At 39.3% G+C, this 21,971-nt stretch overlaps 1 protein-coding gene and 1 pseudogene across 15 annotated transcripts in view; both read right to left on the bottom strand.

Moving 5' to 3' along the window:
• Window positions 1-21,971, bottom strand: part of ANKS1B (ankyrin repeat and sterile alpha motif domain containing 1B) — a 711,904-nt gene that overhangs the window by 249,677 nt on the left and 440,256 nt on the right. The window lies entirely within an intron of this gene.
• Window positions 14,174-14,783, bottom strand: LOC112409029 (AP-3 complex subunit sigma-2 pseudogene; annotated as a pseudogene).

Here is a 21,971-nt window from a genome sequence, read left to right as displayed (position 1 = left end):
AAGATTTATGATTTTTTCCCCTTTTCCTCTTTTTGTGAGTGTGTATGTGTATGCTTCTGTCTGAGATTTTTGTCTGTATAGCTTGGCTTCCACCATTTGTCCTAGGGTTCTATCCGTCCTTTTTTAAAAAATTTTTTTTCTTAATAATTTTAATTTTAATAATTTTAGTTTATTTTACTTTATCTCCTTTCTTTCTTTCTTTCATTCTCTCTCTCCTTCCTTCCTTCCTTCCTTCCTTCCTTCCTTCCCTCCTTTAGAAAACGAATCATCCCAAATTGAGGAGGTGGACTTTGAGAGCAAGATTTATGATTTTTTTCCCCTTTTCCTCTTTTTGTGAGTGTGTATGTGTATGCTTCTGTATGAGGTTTTGTCTGTATTGTGATTGTGTATGTGTATGCTTCTGTATGAGATTTTGTCTGTATAGCTTTGCTTCCACCATTTGTCCTAAGGTTCCATCCATCCGTTTTTTAAAAGAATTTTTTTCTTAATAATTATTTTTAATTTAATAACTTTATTATATTTTACTTTATTTTACTTTATCTTCTTTCTTTCTTTTTTCCTTACTTCCCTCCTTCCTTCCTCCCACCGTCCCTCTCTCCCTCCCTTTCTTTCCTTCTTTACTTCTTCCTTCTTTCCTTCCTTTCTTCCTTCCATTCTTTCTTCGTGTCATACAGAGTGAAGTAAGTCAGAAAGAGAAAGACAAATACCGTATGCTAACACATATATATGGAATTTAAGAAAAAAAAAATGTCATGAAGAACCTAGGGGTAAGACAGGAATAAAGACACAGACCTACGAATGGACTTGAGGATATGAGGAAGGGGAAGGGTGAGCTGTGACAAAGCGAGAGAGAGGCATGGACATATATACACTACTAACCGTAAGGTAGATAGCTAGTGGGAAGCAGCCCCATAGCCCGGGGAGATTAGCTCGGTGCTTTGTGACCGCCTGGAGGGGTGGGATAGTGAGGGTGGGGAGGGAGGGAGACGCAAGAGGGAAGAGATATGGGAACATATTTATATGTATAACTGATTCACTTTGCTATAAAGCAGAAACGAACACACCATTGTACAGCAATTATACCTCAAGAAAGATGTTAAAAAATAAACAGATGAACTGTAAAAGAAAACATGGTATATACATACAATAGAATATTATATAACTGTGAAAAAGAAGGAAATCCCGCCGTTTACAACAACATGAGTAAATTTGGAGGACATTATGCTAAGTGAAAAAAGCCAGACACAGAAGAAAAAATAGTACATGATATCATTTACATGATGAATCTAAAATAGTTAAACTCATACAAGCAGAGTGGTTGCCAAGGGCTCGGGGGAGGGGGAAACAGCTAGGTATTTATAAAACGGTACAAAGTTTCAGTTTTACAAGATTAATAGATCCTAAAGAGGTACTGTACAGTATAGTGCCTATAGTTACTACTGTATTGTGTACTCAAAAATTTACTAAGAAGGTAGATCTCATACATGTTCTTATCACAAAATAACAAATAATAATATAATAAATAATAATATATAATTAATAATATAACAAATGTAATATCACATGTAATAACATGTAATAAATAATAATAATAATAAATACATCACTTTGGGAAGTCATTAATAGCTTCGTGGCACAGATTGTGGTTATGGGTTCATGAGAGTAGACTTATCTGCAAACTCATCAAGTTGTACATATAAATTATGTGCAGTTTTTTAAGTTAGAGAACTTTTTTTAAAAAAAGGAATGTAGGGACTTCCCTGGTGGTGTAGTGGTTAAGAATCAGCCTGCCAATGCAGGGGACATGGGTTCAAGCCCTGGTCTGGGAGGATCCCACGTGCCGCGGGGAGGCTGAGCTCGTGTGCCACAACTACTGAAGCCCACGTGCCTGGAGCCCATGCTCTGCAACAAGGAGGGGCCACCGCAATGAGGACCGTGCACTGCAATGAAGGGTGGCCCCTGCTCTCCACAACTGAAGAAAGCCCACATGTAGCAATGAAGACCCAACGCAGCCAAAAATAAAAATAAATAAATAAAAAAAAGGGAATGTATACTGGAGAAAACGAATATAATAATAGCATATTCCTTGGTAAAAAAAATTAAGTGTGTAAATATAAGGACTAGAACAATATATCCAGTTTTTTTTACATTATTTTTAAGAAGAATCATAACAAAAACATGCTAAAATTTCACCCCAAAATATAACCATCAATATACCAAAAACGTACCACATATCATTATATGCTAATAGCCATTTAAAATTACTGGAAGGATAGGTACTAAACTATTTTTAACAGAAGTTACCTCTTTCTCTGGGGACTGGTATTGGGCAGGTAGAAAGGAGTAGGAAAATGGCAAGGAGACCCTTTCACTTTGTATTCTATAAATTTCTGCATTGTTTGAATTAACTGAAACAATAATTAATGATAACTTATTGAAAATAAAACCAAATATTAAAAATTACAACCTTCTTATAGGTGACAATTTTCACACATTGAAATGGCATAGTAAACAACCAACAAACACTTAGAAAATGTTTGGTGTGTATTATTCTTACCATCTCAGAAAACTATATTCTTCGGAATTCCCTGGCGGTCCAGTGGTTAGGACTCCATGCTCTCACTGCTGAGGCCCAGGTTCAATCTTGTTTGGGGAACTAATATCCCACAAGCCATGCAGCCAAAAAAAAAGACCCAGCCTTATCAATCTGACCTGGGACACTGATGGGCAATACGGACTTCAGGGCTCCTGAGGTTGAAGGCTTTGTGGTGCTACATCACAGCTGAACTCCTTCTGCCCAGGCCTGCTCCCCCGCTTATGTTAAAAAAACAACAACAACTATATTCTTGTTCAATCTTTTGATATTTGATTGCTTTTCAGTGTATTCATATAATTATTATTGAAATTTCCCAAATTTCTTTTGTTGAAAAGGTTCATTTCAAAGTTCTTTGGAAGCAACTATACTCCAGGAAAAATTAAAAACAAACAAACAAAAAACCCCAAAGTTCTTTGGAGTTTGTATTCATTTTAGATTGGGCCATGTTTCTTTTCTCTTAAAAGGAAAAATAGCGGTGTTTTCTAACTACCTCTGATCATGTTCACACACACTGCCTTTTGTTTTGGAACCTTCTCAAGGGCAAATGGATGTTTGTTTGGTGTTCTATGTGTGACCTGTCCTTGTGGCACTTTTCCAGTGTGATGCGGAAAGAACAGCTGTCGTCTGTCCTGGGAATTCTGCCTAGAGTCTGGCACCATGGGAATTTACCCAGGCTGCTTTGGGCGAAGACGTCTGAGATTTCATGATAATAGTAATTGTGAACTAGAAAGACACTAGAACTGGAGGAGTTAAAGGGAAATCTCACAGAGGATTAAGAACTTGATGTAAGTCAACTATACTTCAATTAAAAAAAAAGAATTTGAGATGATTCTTGGAACCAGGCGGACTTAAGCATATTTTTAAAGTTAGCTTTATTTTATTATTATATTCTAAAACATAAGGGATGATTTTCTAACAAGAATTCTATGGGGAACTTGTGAACCTGGATCATATTTAAATAAGGTTACTGAAAATAAAAGTGAAAACAATCACTGAGAACTGTATTGCTTTGAGTTTGAAGGAAAGCTGCACATAAGACAATACATTCCGTCCTTTGGAAGCTTGTGTCCTTATATGAGAAAGATTGCTAGAGGAGTGGTGAGAAAACGGTAGTATGTATATCATGAAAGCATAGGTAATAAGCTAACAAGTTCTAGTAAACATAAAAAAGTTAAAAGATGGAAATATATTAAAAGAGGTATTATATGTAAAATCTATTAAATGTAAAATGTATAAAAGATTAAAATCCATGTATCTATGTAAAAAAGAGAAAAAAATCCTCAACACTCTAGAGGAGCTTTGATCAACCATTACAAATAATAACCTATTTACATATAATCTAGAATGAATACTAAGTAACAACAACAAAATATTTTCACTATCGTATTTTGCTTTACCTTTGGAATACAAAGTGATGGAGTGAAGTATTTGGTGCTGCTTGCTTTGGTTGGAAGAACACCAGGACCACCTAGTGGATTTTCCATTTACTGCACTACCCTTATGCTTTAGTTATTACTAAATTGCAATTGCTGAGATAAGCCTTAAAGTGAAATCAGTAGTCATGATCTCTTTGTGGCTTATAACCAAAACAGTAACTGTTAATCATCAGACAAAACTGTCCCTGAATACTCGAAGAGAAGTCCCTGCCCACCAAACACTCACCAACTAGCACCGTGCTGCACTTAGAAGCACAGCCAGAGTTAAACTTTGGCTGCTGAGATATACACCTGGAACTTTAAATTTTCCGTGAAAGTCGGCAAACAAGGTAAACTGCAGAACCTCATCTGCATTCATGGAAGAGGCGTCCTTTCAATGAACAAGAGTAGAGAACTCTGCAGAGCACAAGCCAAGGGGTTACACTAGCAGCTTGACCTTTATATAAATCTGTGGGTACACAAACTGGGGTTTATAATCAATTTCGTTTTTGGAGCAAAGTAGCTCATATGGTTACGGTGTGTCCTGGCCATTCTGTATCCCATGGCTGAGCCAGCTGGGCCTCTGCCTCTCTGTGGTGGTGACAGATGTTCCATATTTTTATTTGGGGTGATGGTTCAGAGAAATAACAAACATTCTGGGAAAAGATACTTTGGTGAGATGCAGAAGGTTATACAGTGTCCAATTTTAGTAAATTCTGATATTGAGTCAAACATTAATTGAATATCGTGATTTTTTATGTATCAGAAGAAAAAGAACACCAGGATCTAAGGAGAATGAGAAAGTTGACGCGATTTGAACCTGTGGGTGGGCTGTTTAACTGTGAAGCAGATGGTAGGCTTTAGGCTATGAGGTTGGTGATTTTCAGCCAGGCACCATGTGTGAAAGGCACGTGGATGGGCTGGCCTCTCCCAAGGCTGCATGGCTGGGGCTGCATGGGTGCCATCAGAGGAAATTTGTGGCGCTGAGACTGCAGCTCTACTAGTCTGCTAACAATTCCCATTTGAGTTTCTTCCCCCTACAGTGTGAAGGAGGCCAGGTGGACACTCTCTGAGGTCTGAAATTTCGAACTGTGATTTTTACAAGAGTGATGATCTCTTCTGAACTCCTTGGAAGTTAAGATAGGAACAATTCAGTTCACAAGAATAAAGCCCAATTCCTCTTCTTGTCGGAGTATCCAGTAAAATGCTAAGAAATGTGTGCGTAGAAGAGAAAAGGAAGAGGAACAGAGGGGAGAATCAAAGATGGAGCAAAAACTTAGAGACGCAGAAAAAAGATGATGCATATGAGGAATAACAGCAAAACAACAACAAATAGGATGGAGCGCAGCGAGGGAAGGGCAGGACCCCAGAGAAGTCCAGGTGAGGGGCTCTGTGTAAAGAACTTCATTTCCCAAGCTGGGCTGCCGGACTTCTGAGGGTCCGTGAAGATAGTAACGAGAGTGTTTAGCTGTTTCTAATATTTTGAAAAGCCCATTATTCTGACTCTTATCACATACAGGAATTTGCAATTTTAAATTTACTGGTGCGCTTCTTTGTTTCCTGGGTCCGTGAAGGCAGGACCATGTCTCTTTTACTGACCATGGAATAATCAGCACCACTGTTGTGCAGCAGAGCCTGATGGTTAGAGCTGCGTGCTCCGGAGCACAGACCTCCTGCTTCCCACATTGCTTCAACCACTTACTACCCATTGCATATATGCTGCCAACTGGCTGTCCTAACAAACACGTCGAGATTCCTTTTGCCCTGCGGCCTTCCATCATAGAGCCTTGAAAATGAAAAGAAAAAAACCTTGCATTTTACTTTCCTAGTCTCTCTTGCTGCTAGGGGTGGCCACGTGACACAGACTTGGCCAATGAGAGGTGAGTAGAAAAGCAGCGAGGGATTCTTGGAAGGCTCTGACTCCCTGCTGAAAGGGACAGAAGCAGATAACACTACCATTTCTCTCATCTTCTTAACATAAATGTGGACATGATGCTTGGATACAGGGCAGCCATTGTGCGCTCATGAGGGAAAAGGTCAGGCAGTTCTCAGAGATGCTAGCCCTGACATTGCTGAGCCACGGAACCAACACTCGGAACAAATGACTTCCCAGCTTATTGTTTTATGAGAGAAATAAATGTTTATTTGTTTCAGCGACTGTAAGTTGGGCTTTCTGTTACTTTTAGACAAAAGCATGGCTGTTGTAACAGTTGTGTGAGCAAGTTACTTTATTCTGCTTCAATATACTCATTGGAAAATGGGGATTATAGCAGTATCTTCTTTATAGGGTTATTACAAAGAATAAAGGAGATAATACATTTAAAGAGCACAAAGTAAGCGCTACATAAGGGTAAACTGTTACTTTTATTACTGTTTTGATCATGGGCTCTCAATAAATCTTGGCTGAGTGAGTGGAGGAGAAGATCAGACCCAAAGGGTATGGCTTGAACCCAAGTAGCAATAAGATGACTCAATTTTTCTGCTTGAGAAAAATGAGAAAACAGGGAGAGACGAGAAGGAGGGGGCGAATGAGGGAGGGCTAAAGAGCAGCCAGGTGGGTGCTATGTTGGGGTGAGATGGCCCATGACAAATCTCCCATGGAGGATGGTTGACGTGCTGGTGCTAAGTATCAGAAGTATGGCCCACGCATACCAGCATCAAGTAGACACTGAATAAACATTTGTTGGCTCACTGAATAAGTGAATGAACTGTTAGGGTGCTTACTGAAAAAGAACTTGCTATCTCTTCCTTTAAACTAAAGAGATAGAAGTGACAGAAGGTTTTTCTCCAGTGCCATCTGCACATCTTTTACAATATTTGCCTGAAATTATGTGGGTGAAGATGTATTGCTCTATAATTGCCTGTGCCCTTGCAAGGAGCAGATAAGAACATCCGGTGAGGGCAGAAGCAGAAGCAGAAGGAACAGATTTCCCACAGAGTAAAATATTCTGTTGTCATAAAAAGCCCCTTGCCGTAACATGAGAGAAAATGAAAAAGACAACCTACAGAAGAGAAGCAGATACCTCCTAATAGGTGCATATCTCCAAGGTTTCCCACCAGGAGCCAGCTGCTCATCAAACAAGGAACAAATGAGTGGTCATGACCGGTTCCAACCATGCCCCAGCACCGGGGCTGGAGTGCATCGTAAGAACATCACTTTCACCGCCCTGGCCCAGTGTGACAGTCAGGATGTCAGGTCAGAATTACCCAGCACAAACTGCTCCTTTGCATCTGTATTCACCCAAGCCTTCTCTGAGGAGGCTCAGTGCATTTCTAATCCTTCCTAAAAACATGTGCAGAAAGCAAGGAAAATTTGAAACATATAAAAGGCTTAGTTATGGCATTATAAAGTGGATGCCTCCACACGAAGGATTAACTTTGATGCACATCTTTCTGAACATTATTTGCATCACAACTTGACATGAATGCCTCAAGTCTAGTTCTTTTACTCCCCTGTCCTCTTTCTGCATCTCTCCTTCTCCCTCTGGATTACTTTGGCTTGAATTTTGTGTGCATGTTTAAATGTGGTAAGCAAACGGAAAGCAAAATCCCCTTTGAATAGTGAATGGACTTGCATTTCTGTTTAGGGATGTGTATTTGCCCTTGGGCTCTATAAGGATGAGACATAAAATAAAACCTTGATACAGATGGGACACACACACACACACACACACACACACACACACAAACACACACACAAACACATGCGCCACACTACTCAAAGCAGATGTGAGTCAAAAACATATGCTGATAAACTTGATTTGCCGATGGCATTTTGAGCTGTGAGCCCACTCAGTACATTTGAAGGGTTTGGCATACTGTCTTGTCATGGGAATAAATAGATAGCTGGGATAAACAATAATGCTGAAAGTCTTTTTCCAATGACTGAAGAAGTGGAGAGAAATTAGCATCTTGTCCACTCCCTCCAAACAAAGCCCCATGGTTGAGGCTTAGGTCAAATCTTATAACTTTGGTCATATTACAATGTAGAAACACTTTAAGACAGACTACATGGGGATGCAGGAAAAGAGAGAGTACAAACCTTCAAAATCATGGAGCTTTGACCAAAGCTATCTCTCCTTAACTTGCCTTAAGATTTTGCCAGCTGAAGCTTTGTTTCTTCTAGCTGTAACTTACTCCATCCTATAGCACCAGTACTTTGAGAAATTAACTGATTCATTTATTTCACAAATATTTATTGAGTGCCAGACACTAGCAAAGGAGATACAGTATCTGCTTGTGAAGGAGTCATGGCTAACAACAACACTGCCCTGGGTGAATGAATTTGAACTTGATTTCATATTTGGATAAGAGTAGAGGCTCACAGGTGGGCATGTTCATGAGGTTTATGCCCTCTTCCTCCTCATTCCTGTAAGCATTTATCTGGGGCCCATCTGTACTTGGGCTGTGCTGGGTGCAATGCCAAAGGGCAAAGCAAGTTAAGGGGCAACAGTCCTGTTCAGCAGACCATGGACTTGCGATCAGAAGCAGGTCTACTTCACTTCGCTGTACAGTAGAAACTAACACAACATCGCAAAACAACTATACCCCAATAAAAAAAAAGGAAAGAAACAAGTCTCCTTCCTTTTGTTGTAACTCCTGCCATGTGTGGGCTCAGCCTTAAATTGCTTCTGGAATCTCAGAAATGAGGGAAGGCAAAAAATCTCAAATATGCTTTGAGATCTGCTTGTAGATTTTGATAACCATGATGATACTAATAAAACGATATTAATATTGTGTTTTTATTATGTGCCAGGCAATGTTCTAAACACTTTAAGTGTCTTAATTCACTTATTCCTCTGTCATTTAGTATAAATACCACTATTAGCCTTATTATTCATATGAAGAAACTGAGGCACTGAGTTAAAACCACTCACTTTTTTATATGAAGTTAATTTCAATATTTTATGTAATCTAATATATCCAAAATATTATGATTTCAACATGTAATCAATATAAATACTATTAATGAGACATTTTACATTCTTTTTATTTTGTAGTAAGTCTTAGAAATCCAGTGTATATTTTAATTAATTAAAATTAATTAAATTAATTAATTAAAAACCACTCACTTTTAACTGTTAGTCTATCAGGCAAGCTAACGCCAAGGACCACACAAATTCCTAACTATTAAGTTGTGTCGCTTCTCAGTCCCTCTGCCAAAAAATACATAAATGGACAGCTTCTACAATTAAATCCAGAATATCAAGGTGCTCTAATAAAGCATAAAAATAGGTTAGAGATATTCTCTTGCTTTTGTTCCACTGTTTTTGTTTTTCTCCAAATAAGACTAAGTCTTTAATCCATAGTTACCTTAAGAATGTGATGTAAGAGTTGGAGCTGTCTACCTACTCACCAGCTGTTTATATAGGAAGATGATCAGGAACTAGTTATGAAAGAATCATATTGTTTAATCTGGCATCAGAGCACTTGAGAAACCACAGACCTGGTGAGTTACAAAATATGTAGGCAGAAATGATGTCTCCATGGAAACAGATGTGAAGATTCAAGTGAATACTAGGTCCACTAGACTTTTCATGAACGCAGCGGCAGATTTTGGGTTTTTTTTTATACTTCTATAACCTGTTTATTGAGGAGACTGACCATGGTGAGGAGGAAGCCAGAAACACATTTTCCTCTCTAGTCACTGCTTCTAACTCTTCTATGTCCAATCTCCTACCTCTTCTACATGATATCTCTCAATGACATGTTGGGAAGGCACATATAGTCACTGAAAGTTCTGTCTGGTCCAGTTTCATATTACAACCTCACATCCAGTTCAAGACTTTCCACTGCTCCATTTATGGCTAGACCTGTAACTCAAGGGCCTGATGTGGGGCTGCTCTAGTTCTAGGATACCTCCCTTCCGCTTCCTGCAAGACCCAATGCTTCTTGTTTTGGAGGGTGGGAGAGAGGATGGGATGGGGTAACGCATTTTGCTTCCTCCTTTGGTTTTGCTGCTTCTCTGGCTCACACCAAAGGCATACGTCCCAGCGTTAGCTGTCTCAGGGACATGTGTGGGTTCTCTGGGGTCCCTTACATGAGAGGGCTCAATCGTGTTCAGCCCCCCTCAGCAACCTCAGCCACCCATAAGCTGTAACTGCACTGCCTGCATTTTCCTGCCCAGTGGGCACCTTACTAGCCTGTGGGTTGGGTTGTGGGAGAAGGAGTGTTGATATAGTAGGAAGAGTTTTGCTACTTAGTGAGCCCTAAAGAAAATATTTGGTAGATGTTCTGTTTGTAATGTGAGACACTTAACAACTCTTTTGCCCAGCTTTGGGCCCCAGGCACCAGTTCTTAGACCAAAAGAAAATTCTCTTTTGTATCCTGATCATAATAATAAACTTTGAGCTGAGGACACGAGGAGGGGGAGGGGTAAGCTGGGACGAAGTGAGAGAGTGGCATGGACTTATATACACTACCAAATGTAAAATAGATAGCTAGTGGGAAGCAGCTGCATAGCACAGGGAGATCCGCCCGGTGCTTTGTGACCACGTAGAGAGGTGGGATAGGGAGGGTGGGAGGGAGATGCAAGAGGGAGGGGATATGGGGATATATGTATATGTATAGCTGATTCACTTTGTTATGCAGCAGAAACTAACACACCATTGTAAAGCAATTATATTCTAATAAAGATGTTAAAAAATAATAAACTTTAATCAAAGCCCTAGGATAAGAAAGCATCAGGAATTCTTTCTTCTCTCTTCCTTCCTTCCTCCCTCCCTTCCTTCCTTCCCTTCTTCCAAACAACAACCATATAAATTGAAATAAGAGGGATAAAAAAAGCCTAGAAAATCAGTATTATCTTAGTGTCATTGACAGAACTTTAACAGAGCAGAGGAGTTTGGAATATTAGAAGATAAACAGTTTTAGTTTTCTGAGGATTTTGGTGGTATTTCTGCCTGTTTAAATCTTGGACTGTACTTTTCCATGCCCAGGAAGCCACCTACAGCCCAGCTGATACTGCAATCAGCCACTGGGACTTTCTCACACTCTGAGCTCAACCTGCTTTTTTTAAAAAAAATTTATGCCTTTGATTTTATTTTATCATATTAAAATTGCTATCCTTTCTTTTAATTAAAAATTTTTTTAAACAGCAGGTTCTTATTAGTTATCTATTATATACATATTCGTCTATATGTGTCAATCCCAATCTCCCAATTCATCCCACCACCACCAGCACCCACCCCCTGCCCTGCTTTCCTGCCTTGGTGTCCATACATTTGTTCTCTACATCTGTGCCTCTATTTCTGCCTTGCAAACGGGTTCATCTGTACCATTTTTCTAGGTTCCACATATATGCGTTAAAATACGAAATTTGTTTTTCTCTTTCTGACTTACTTCATTCTGTATGACAGTCTCTAGGTCCATACATCTCTACAAATGACCCAATTTCGTTCCTTTTTATGGCTGAGTAATATTCCATCATATATATGTACCACATCTTCTTTATCCATTCATCTGTCGATGGGCATTTAGGCTGCTTCGTGACCTGGATATTGTAAATAGTGCTGCAATGAACACTGGGGTGCATGTGTCTTTTTGAATTATGGTTTTCTCTGGCCATATGCCTAGTAGTGGGATTGCTGGGTCATACTGTAGTTCTATTTTTAGTTTTGTAAGGAACCTCCATACTGTTCTCCATAGTGGCTGTATCAATTTACATTCCCATCAACAGTGCAAGAGTATTCCCTTTTCTCCACATCTCTCCAGCATTTGTTGTTTGTAGATTTTCTGATGATGCCCATTCTAACGGGCGTGAGGTGATACCTCATTGTAGTTTTGATTTGCATTTCCCTAATAATTAGTGATGTCGAGCAGCTTTTCATGTGGCTCTTGGCCATCTGTATGTCTTCTTTGGAGAAATGTCTATTTAGGTCTTCTGCCAATTTTTGATTGGGTTGATTGTTTTTTTGATAGTGAGCTGCATGAGCTGTTTATATATTTTGGAGATTAATCCTTTGTCTATTGATCTATTTGCAAATATTTTCTCCCATTCTGAGGGTTGTCTTTCCATCTTGTTTATAGTTTCCTTTGCTGTGCAAAAGCTTTTAAGTTTCATTAGGTACCATTTGTTTGGTTTTGTTTTTATCTCCATTACTCTACGAGGTGGGTCAAAAAAGAGCTTGCTGTGAAATATGTCAAAGAGTGTTCTTCCTATGTTTCCCTCTAACAGTTTTAAAGTATCTGGTCTTACATTTTGGTCTTTAATCCATTTTGAGTTTATTTTTGTGTATGGTGTTAGGGGGTGTTCTAATTTTATTCTTTTACATGTAGCTATCCAGTTTTCCCAGCACCACTTATTGAAGAGGCTGTCTTTTCTCCATTGTATATTCTTGCCTCCTTTGTCACAGATTCGTTTTTCATAGGTGCATGGGTTTATCTCTGGGCTTTCTATCCTGTTCCATTGATCTATATTTCTGTTTTTGTGCCAGTACCATATTGTCTTGATTACTGTAGCTTTGTAGTATAGTCTGATGCCTGGGAGTTTGATTCCTCCTGCTCCATTTTTTTCCCCTCAAGATTGCTTTGGCTATTCAGGGTCTTTTGTGTCTCCACACAAATTTTAAGATTTTTTTGTTCTATTTCTGTAAAAAATGCCATTAATAATTTGAAAGGGATGGCATTGAATCTGTAGGTTGCTTTGGGTAGTACAGTCATTTTCACAATATTGAGTCTTCCAATCCAAGAACATGGTATATATCTCCAACTGTTTGTGTCATCTTTGTTTTCTTTCATCAGTGTCTTATAGTTTTCTGAGTACAGGTCTTTTACCTCCTTAGGTAGGTTTATTCCTAGGTATTTTATTCTTTTTGTTGCAATGGTGAATGGGATTGTTTCCTTAATTTCTCTCTCTGATCTTTCATTGTTAGTGTATAGGAATGCAAGAGATTTCTGTGCATTAATTTTGTATCCTGAAAGTTTACCACATTCATTGATTAGCTCTAGTAGTTTTCTGGTGGCATCTTTAGGATTTTCTATGTATAGTGTCATGTCATCTGCAAACAGTGACAGTTTTACTTCTTCTTTTCCAATTTGTATTCCTTTTATTTCTTTTTCTTCTATGATTGCTGTGGCTAGGACTTCCAGAACTATGTTGAATAATAGTGGCGAGAGGGGACATCCTTGTCTTGTTCCTGATCTTAGAGGAAATGCTTTCAGTTTTTCACCATTGAGAATGTTTGCTGTGGGTTTGTTGTATATGGCCTGTATTATGTCGAGGTAGGTTCCCTCTATGCCCTCTTCCTGGAGAGTTTTTATCATAAATGGGTGTTGAATTTTGTCAAAAGCTTTTTCTGCATCTATTGAGATGATCCTATGGTTTTTACTCTTCAATTTGTTAATATGGTGTATCACATTGATTGATTTGCGTAGATTCAAAATCCTTGCATCCCTGGGATAAATCCCATTTGATCAAAGATTTTCTTTGAGGGGGACCCCTCTGGCTGTGGGGTGTGCCCTCCCTATTGGCAGAAATGTGGGGGGCAGGCAAACAACAGGCTTATGATCTGGATTGTGTCCTGCACATAAACACCTGGGAGAGCAGAGCCAGGGCTGTGGCAGTGGGGAGTATATGCCACAGGAGGTGGTGATGAGACAGCATGGCTATACAAAAGGATTCTGGCTGTGCCAACTCTAGTAGAGCCAGTAGGCAACTCTGGATCTCATAAAATCCTGCCCTTATTTGCCACTCACGACATCCCCAAATCTAGAGGGTCAGCCCTTTTCTAGCTACGGCACCTCACCAGGAAAGTCAATGCTACAGGACTTCAGGGAGCCTCGTGGTGCTAAGGTTGAAGACTCGAGTCAGAGAACATCCTTGTGGTGGAGTTCTGGGAGCAGGGGGGCCTCTCACTACAGTCTGAAGTCCCTGGGAGTGGCTGCATGTGGCAGGTAAAGGGGGCGAGTGGCTTGGGCACCTGACCCCCACTGAGGAAGCCAGGGCCCCTCACATCTGCAGTGGTCACATGTACGAGAGACAGGCAAGGTCGCACATGTGAGAAGCAAGCACAGGCTGGCAGTGGACACAGGACTCCTTCCCACTCCAGGACAGCAGGGGCGAGGGCCCGAGGCTGGACTTCTCAGGGCGCAGAGTGGGTTTTGCTGCAGGACTGGCTTGGCTTTGCTGGTTCCAAGGACTCAGTTCAGCCATCTTCTACCCTCAGACAAACTGGGATAGGTTGGGAACCTTGATGTTGAGATCACCAATGTTGATATTCCGAGGCATCTCCGGCAGGTTGATGTTTTTCATGGCAGACATGGCCCAGGCGGGCACTGCTGAAAGGCCACCCTTAGATTTCTCCAGCCTGTTCTGAGCTTCAATCTGAGCCACGATTTCATTCATGTTTGTTTCCAGCGCCATCCCACCCATCACCACCTCCTGAAGAACGTAGTGCACCGTATCCATGTGGAAGATCAAATCCAAGTCACAAACATTTTCGAAACACTTATCCAGAGTCTCCACAAAAACCTGCTGCACATGCCTGGATGAAGTCCAAGATCCCAAGTTCACTCTTTGATGAATCCACACAAAATGCAAAGTAGAGGGTAGCATAATGCTGATAAATCAGTTTGTAGTCAGAGCCACCAATCAAACTTCCACCCTCCAAGAAGTTACAGATGTTCTCATCCCGCTTGAGAACTAGATGGAAGGTCTCTCGAATAATCTGCTGCTGAATTTCTTCTGGGAAATGCTGGTAGAAGCGGACCAGCCGCGGCTTCACATGGCTATTGAAAACCAGAATCACCTGAATCATCTTTGCCCGCCATGCTCCTTTCACCACTGGCTGTTTCCAGAGAGCATCTCCTTCCCTTGTGTATGTATTTTAACTTATATAACTGTTATTATACTGTAGTTTATTCTATTTTTCACTTTTTATATTAAGCACTCGATTTTTAAGATCTATATATTTTGCTGTGTGTTCATCTGGTTTACTGCATCAAAATTGCTGCATCTTAATTTATAACATGCACCAGAATATTTCACTTAGCCATTCTTCAGTGTTGGAAGCTCCAACTTCCCACTTTACAAACAATGCTCAAATAAGCATTCTTTAACATGGTTTTCATATACCCATTTGAGAATTTCTCTGGGATATATACCTAGGAATGAGACTGACTAGTCATTGAGTATACATATACTTGAGCCTCTTATATTTTACCTCTTTTGCTGCATTTGGGGTAATTTCATTAAATCTATTTTCCATTTCATATATTTTCTCTTTATCTGCATCTAATATAGTATTTTAAAAACTTAAATGATTAGAAATCCTATTTGATTAAGGAAAATAGATCCAGAGAATGACTGAAGGAAAAAAGAAAATCAAATGACAATACTAAGACCCTTTCTAAAAAGATAAGACAGAACTTCTTTCTTGTGTGCTTTGTAATTTTAGGTTCTGTGTTCATAATTAGTTTTGAGCTCATATGAAGGAAACCTATGTGTATCAGTTAGGAGTTGATCAGGGAAACAGATCATTATGAGTGAAATAGAGTAATGGATTCATTAGAGGAATTATACCTTGTGCAGGTTAAGAAGTCTTTGTAAGACTGTTGACTTTGCATGTGGTGTTGGACCTGAGGTCATCATAGGTTAGCTTGGCAGGGAATCAGGAAGGAGAACTGAATTTGAAGTGGGAGAGAACACTGGAACCCATAAGGTAATATTAGAACCCCAAAGGGCAAAAAATTGAACCCATGAGAATAAAGTGGAATTTGACTTTATCTCCCATCATCTCCAACTTAAATGATGCTGGTGACCTACAGAAGCCTGCACCCTTCACCATGGGGTTGTAACCACACTTGGTCCAGGACTCAGGGAAGCCAAAGGAAAAAATCCAGTGGGAACTGGAGAATTGCAGACCCAGGTTGTCCTCAACACCAATAAGGTAACTTAAAGATTAGCAATAACATGTGGAAATTGCCAATGCCTGCTGTCCTATACTGACTTTCAGAGTGCTAAAATGGCTGCTCCTTCATTTGTGCCTTTCAGTTCTCAAGAAAATTTCCTTTGTGATTTGACTCAAAAGGAAAGGAATTCTGAGAAACATAGTTTCAACTTAGCTAGGCTGATGTAGTATAAAGCCATCATACTATACTACTTTAGTTGAAGGTATGTCCCTTCAGAGATGTTTTGTTTATTTCTCTTAGCACCTTGAGGCATCTCTGGCCTGGTACCAATTTTTATGTAAATGTTTTCAGCTTAGAGTTTCCAGACTAATAACTCAAAGTTAAAGTGAGGAGCTTGCCCATAGTTCTGGGTTCTCAAGGAAGAGTCTCCATTCCCTTACCCTGAACCCAAGCTGAGAAGACAAGCTACCTTCTTATCTCCCTATGCCAATGCACAGGTTATTTTTAAGTCCTTATTTACATTTATATTAAGAATGGAGCTCTTCTCAGGTTTGGACTGTGTGGATGGTCTCAATTCTGACTCCATACCTCAAAGGGACAGAAGGCCTTGTCTCCTGACCTCCAGTGGTTGTTAAAACACAAGTCTCTAGACTTACCTTGAGGGACCTGTCCCTTACCCCCTGCAGAGTAGACAGATCTCAGCTCTACTACTCTGAGTTTCAGTTCTGTCTTAGTTTCTATTCTCTGCAGAATCTATTTATTTTCTGTCTAGCTTAGCAGTTCATTAAAAAAAATACATATATATTTGTTTTATTTTATCTAGATTTTCATATGGTTTTTTTTTTTTTTTTAAACATCTTTATTGGGGTATAATTGCTTTACAATGGTGTGTTAGTTTCTGCTTTATAACAAAGTGAATCAGCTATACATATACATATGATCCCATATGTCTTCCCTCTTGCGTCTCCCTCCCTCCCACTCTCCCCATCCCACCCTTCCAGGCTGTCACAAAGCACCGAGCTAATATCCCTGTGCCTTGCGGCTGCTTCCCCCCAGCATATGGTTTTAGTGGATGCTTTCAGGTTAACTTTTCTGCCATGTTGCTTGAACAGGAAGCCCATTGTTTTTACAACCAAAAACTTAAATGCAGAAGACCTTTTCTACAAGTCAAGGGCGCTTTAAGCAAATTCAGATTTACATGAAAAAACTTACAGATCTACAAAACAGATCAATTAGAAGGGAAATTGGCATAACAAAAGGATTCACCAGAAGACTACTTAAAATAACTAGGATCTCACAGTGTATTTAGAGCATCTAGGAGAATGTGTATTGTAAAAAGCTATCTGGCCTATAGTTAAAGAAATGTTGGGATGAATCCTTTTGTAAAGCAGAAAGTCCTTTTTGTAATGTGAATGATCACTCTAACTTACAAGTTTGTAAGATTGGGCTTTTGTGTATTTGGATTTTTTTTCATCTGGCTTTAATAATAGCGATCTAGAAAAAGTCATTTATATAAAGAGTTCAGGTTTAACTCTCCTGAGCATGTTTTTCCTATATTAACATCAAATAATCAAAACAATCAGCATATTTAAAAGACAGAATGATAAGTTCCTTCAAATGTTTAATACATGCATTTCTAAGTTCCCATGGGTCTTGTTATTAGAAATAAGTTGAAGACATATTTCCCACATAATGACTGACTTCTTTTGATACTGTTACTAAGACACAGTATAAAACATTTTTACCAGAACACAATTGCTAATTCACTAGATTCAACATTATGTACTGAATTAATGATCATAAGTACTTAACTGCTAATACATTGCAGGTACATGGACTTCCTTCACTACTTATTGGAAGACCAGGACTATAAACACTGAATAGAATGGACCTATTTTTCATTTTCATCTTAATTGAGTATGATGACTGCAAAGCCCATCTCATTGTCTTCATGATCCATTTCTAGAGTTTTATTTTGATACATAATTAAATATTTTAATAGGGTAACATGTAATATACAAATTCTAAGGAAAACAGGCAGCCAGTTTTATACTAATGCTTGTCTGGTTTTTAAAAAATTAGCTCTGGTTCTCAAGCTTGGCTGTACTTTGTAATCACCAGGGAGCTTTAAAAAATATTGATGCCTGGCTCCTACTATGGAGGTTTTGATTTAATTGTTCTGGGATGCAGCCAGACATTGGGATTCTAGTATGTAGCCAGTATTAAGAGCCACCAATGTGGTCAAACCACAGTTACGCAAACCCACTTAGTCAGAGCACTCAATTAACTGGCAACGGGGAAGGGGAATGATGGACTGGGTTGCAGAACTGGGAAAAAAAATCATTTAAAAAGTTTATATCAGGCATTTATTCTAAAATTTGTTTTTGAGCATGATCTGAAATGAGGTTCCATATATCCTAAACTCATGCACTTACAAAAGTAGACAAAGATAATGACACAGAACAGTGACCTTGAGGTACTACTATTCCATTGATTATAAATTTTAAAATTTTTAATAAACTGTTTTACCCTTCTCATTATTAGGTGGTTGACTCATATCTCTGGATATAATACTAATACATAGAACAGGTGTGATTTGTGGTTGTAATCACAAGGCAACTTTTCTCCCCAACTACTTAAATTTTTTTAGGGGGGTTGGTTTCTTCCTGCTGCTGGATAAAAATGTGAACAGTCTTATCACTTTAGATAGGAAAACACAATCTCTATTTAGTAGTTAAAAATGTTCATCCCATGTAATAGTGAAAAACTCCAACCTTGATTTGAAGTTGAAGCTTCTCCCCTTTCTATCTAGGACCCTATTGAGGGAGAGCCTCTAGTCAGGGTAGGTCGGTGTGGTTGGGATCTTCTCTCTTTCCATCACCCTCAGCACTTAGCAAAAGCTTCCTTGCACTTTACATTTTAGCAATATTGAAAGCATACTGTTACCTCAGTGGCCCACACTGTTTCACACATCTGTACAGCTAGCTATTCACTCCATCTGGACTGCTCTTCCTTCCCTCAGTCACCTTGGAGACACCTTTTTGACCTTTAAAACCAGATGGACATTTCTCTAGCTTTAATTCCCTCTTAATTCAGCTTTATTATTTGTACCCAAATTGGTAGTAAGGAAGAAGTCAGAAATAATACAATGGATTTTATTAAAGAATTATTTGAGCTGATCAGTTGGAGGTCCTTAGAGATCATGTATCCAATCCCTTCTATCTCCAGATGGGCAAACTAGTGAGGTCAAAGGACTTGCTGAACAGTTCTTGGCTGCTTAGGGGACTGACAGTACAGGGCTCTTTCTAGCATGTTGTTTTCTTTAACAAAATGAAATGTTCCACTAAATTAAAGAGGTTGTCAATTCCATGGATGAAAAATTCATGCCAAAGAACCATGTTGCACCCCTGCAGGAGGCCAGGTTAATTGTGGCCTGGTGCAAAGAGCACAGACTTGGAGTCATACAGGCCTGTGTCTGCAGTTTTTGCAGTGGCCTTGGACAATTTATTTAACTTCTCTGAGCCACAGTTTCCTCAGAGGCAAAGCAGAAAATTAATACTCATCTTGCCTTCCTGAAAGTGTATTTGTTAGAAATAAATACGATTATATAGAAGATATATTTTACTGTATAATCTCCAAGGTACTTTAAAAATGTCAATTGTTCAAGGTACTTTTAAAATGTCAATTGTTATTGCTATAGCTACTCTAGAATAGGCATACATTAAAAGATATACGGACTTCACAGATATTTTGCTGAATAATCAAGGAATAAGATGTTAATCTTCTTTTCAGAAGCAATGAAGAAAAATCTAGATTCCACATTTATTAACTTATTTGTTTTATGATTCGGAACTGTATCCAATGTCATTTCCTATACTTTTCTTTAAGTGGATTACTTAAATAATCAAAAATGATTAATATATGTAAAACAATTAGAAGAGTGATTTGCACAAAAAGAAGTTCGATAAACATTTGTTATTTTTGTAATTTATATCCTCTTACTTGTCTATTCCTAGCTCAATTGTGAAAGCTGAACATAACTCTCTGGACTCTGAATTTCACTCTCTATTGTTTGAAATGACAAAGATCATGGTGACTAACAATTCAAGCATTGTTTTTCCTCACTGGAAGAACAAGGTGTTGCTTTAGGGAGTAAAAGTATTTGGGAAGCATTGTTTATGACAACTGCTACAGCCTCAAAGGACAGTACATTTTAAAAATGTATGTATGAGGACCTACAAGATGGTGGAGGAGTAAGACGTGGAGATCACCTTCCTCCCCACAAATACATCAAAAATACATCTACGTGTGGAACAACTCCTACAGAACACCTACTGAACGCTGGCAGAGGACCTCAGACTTCCCCAAAGGCAAGAAACTCCTCACGTACCTGGCCGTGTGGCTGACAGGGTCTTGGTGCTCTGGCCAGGTGTCAGGCCTGAGCCTCTGAGGTGGGAGAGCCGAGTTCAGCACACTGGACCACCAGAGACCTCTGGGCCCCACGTAATATCAATCAGTAAGAGCTCTCCCAGAGATCTCCGTCTCAATGCTAAGACCCAGCTCCACTCAATGACCAGCAAGCTCCAGTGCTGGACACCCCATGCCAAACAACCAGTAAGACAGGAACACAACCCCACACGTTAGCAGAGAGGCTGCCTAAAATCATATTAAGTTCACAGACACCCCAAAACACACCACCAGATGCAGTCCTGCCCATCAGAAAGACAAGATCCAGCCCCATCCACCAGAACACAGGCACTAGTCCCCTCCACCAGGAAGCCTACACCACCAGGTTGGCCCACTGAACCAACTTTAGCCACTGGAGACAGACACCAAAAACAATGGGAACTATGAATCTGCAGCCTGCGAAAAGGAGACTCCAAACACAGTAAGTTAAGCAAAATGAGAAGACAGAGAAATACGCAGCAGATGAAGGAGCAAGGTAAAAACCCACCAGACCAAACAAATGAAGAAGAAATAGGCAGGCAGTCTACCTGAAAAAGAATTCAGAATAATGATAGTAAAGAAGATCCAAAATCTTGGAAATAGAATGGAGAAAATACAAGAAACATTTAAAAAGGACCTAGAAGAACTAAAGAGCAAACAAACAATGATGAACAACAAATTAAAAATTCTCTAGAAGGAATCAATAGCAGAATAACTGAGGCAGCAGAACAGGTAAGTGACCAGGAAGATAAAATAGTGGAAATAACTACTGCGGAGCAGAATAAAGAAAAAAGAATGAAATGAATTGAGGACAGTCTCAGAAACCTCTGGGACAACATTAAACGCATCAACATTCGAAGTATAGGTGTCCCAGAAGAAGAAGAGAAAAAGAAAGGGACTGAGAAAATATTTGAAGAGATTATAGTTGAAAACTTCCCTAATATGGGAAAGGAAGTAGTCAAAGTCCAGAAAGCACAGAGTGTACCTCCCATACAGGATAAATCCAAGGAGAAACACACCAAGACACATATTAATCAAACTAACAAAAATTAGGTACAAAGAAAAAATATTAGAAGCAGCAAGGGCAAAGCAACAAATAACATACAAGGGAATCCCCATAAGGTTAACAGCTGATCTTTCAGCAGAAACTCTGCAAGCCAGAAGGGAGTGGCAGGACATGTTTAAAGTGATGAAAGGGAAGAACCTACAACCAAGATTACTCTGCCCAGCAAGTATCTCATTCAGATTCGATGAAGATATTAAAACCTTTATAGACAAGCAAAAGCTAAGAGAATTCAGCACCACCAAACCAGCTTTACAACAAATGCTAAAGGAACTTCTGTAGCCAAGAAACACAAGAGAAGGAAAAGACCTACAATAACAAACCCAAGACAATTAAGAAAATGGAAATAGGAACATACATATCGATAATTACCTTAAATGTAAATGGATTATATGCTCCCACCAAAAGACACAGACTGGCTGAATGGATACAAAACCAAGACCCATATATATGCTGTCTACAAGAGACCCACTTCAGACCTAGGGACACATACAGACTGAAAGTGAGGGGATGGAAAAAGATATTCTATGCAAATGGAAATCAAAAGAAAGCTGGAGTAGCAGTTCTCATATCAGACAAAATAGACTTTAAAATAAAGACT

This window comes from Neophocaena asiaeorientalis, unplaced genomic scaffold, assembly GCF_003031525.2.
Source record: "Neophocaena asiaeorientalis asiaeorientalis breed wild unplaced genomic scaffold, Neophocaena_asiaeorientalis_V1.1 scaffold344, whole genome shotgun sequence".
Taxonomy (NCBI): Eukaryota; Metazoa; Chordata; class Mammalia; order Artiodactyla; family Phocoenidae; genus Neophocaena; species Neophocaena asiaeorientalis.
This window is presented reverse-complemented; position numbering and strand designations above follow the sequence as displayed.